Raw genomic sequence first — 1,503 nt, 5'->3', positions numbered from 1 at the left:
GTCACGAAAAAAGACAAAAAGACAAAAAAAAAAAAAAAAAAACAACTTGGGTATTTTAAATATTGAAATATGATTGACACATATTTTAAAACTTAGTAAACACTGGAAATATCTAAAACAAAAAATATGTCATAGAAACATTGAATCATGTTAATACCTGTCAAAACTGGGGGTTAATAGAAATACATTTGAAGATATAAGTTTTCAGATTTTTGTTTTTTCCACTCTGAGATTTCTTGGGTCCTTGTTCATTTACCCAAGAAAGCTTAATTTAGAATTGGCCTGATTCAGAGTCTTTAGGATTGGTTAGGAGAGTCCTAAGTGCTACTTAAATGCCACCTTCCACTTCCTGGGCAAGAGTGGCTGGGCTGGCACAACCCCACAGCCCAGCGGGGCAGCAGTGGTTGTGGTAGGAGCTGTGGAGGGGTTGCCGTTTCAGCCCCTGAAATTAGTGCCTAGAGAGCTGGAAATTCCAGTAGTCTCTGATCAGATGGTCCGGAAATGGAAATAATAGGAGTGAGAAGTTCATGAAAGAGAAGGCTACAATCCCAAGGGAAATTTGCACAAGAGCCCACCACTACACACTGCTTCCAGTAGAGAAGAATTCTACTCCAGTCCTCCCTGCCTCTCTACTGCCAGACCTGTCTTCCCCAGGGTAGGGACATTTAATACTGAGCCCTGTGGCCCTTGTGTCTGCACCCATCAGTGAGAGCACCTACACCGTCCTCATCCTGCCCTCTTCTCTTCAGTCCCGTCTTTCCTCTTCCTTGCCTTCTTTCTGTTTCTGTCACTGTCTCTTCTTTCTGATTGTAATTCCTCTAACACAATATATATCCCAGAAACTCTTGCACACTTTTTGAAATGTCAGGCAAGGAATAAACACAAAACAAAATGTGCAAACTGAATCTTTAGTTTCCACATTGCAGAGGAGGGGATATGATTTTGTATAGCAGTTGTCAGTACCCCACTTCTTGCTAAGACGCCAGATGCACCCTATACCTAAGCAGGTAGTGCAGCCAGGTAGAGGGAATCAACCCCTTAAAAGTCCTGTGAGACTTCTCTCCAGGCCCAACATTTTATTCAGTGACTGATTAGATCACTTGGAAATGTAGAATCTTCAAATAGAAACAGAAGAATACGTAAGGCATGATATATGAGTAATATACCTATTTGTACCAATAATCGGTTCTTGCTGAAAGTACCTTTTCTTTTAGAAGTAAAATAAATATAAATCTCAAATTTAGTATTCAAAATTGACACACAACCAACTCTATCTGAAAACTAGCAGCTAGTAATTCCTGGCCATGAGGCAAGGAGCTAATAGCAATATGGGAGACAGGAGTCCGACTACTCAGGCTCATAACTGGCAAATAAGAGGAAGGCTGAGAGTTATCTACATCAGGGTAAAGAGCTCAAGAAGAAGATTGGTCAGAGTTAGTGCCTGAGAAGGAGAGCACTGGCTAATTGACCTTCTTAACTATTATGAGAGTGTTGCTACTAAGC

Source organism: Galeopterus variegatus, unplaced genomic scaffold, assembly GCF_000696425.1.
Source record: "Galeopterus variegatus unplaced genomic scaffold, G_variegatus-3.0.2 Scaffold567, whole genome shotgun sequence".
NCBI lineage: Eukaryota > Metazoa > Chordata > Mammalia > Dermoptera > Cynocephalidae > Galeopterus > Galeopterus variegatus.
Note: the sequence above shows the minus strand (reverse complement) of the source record.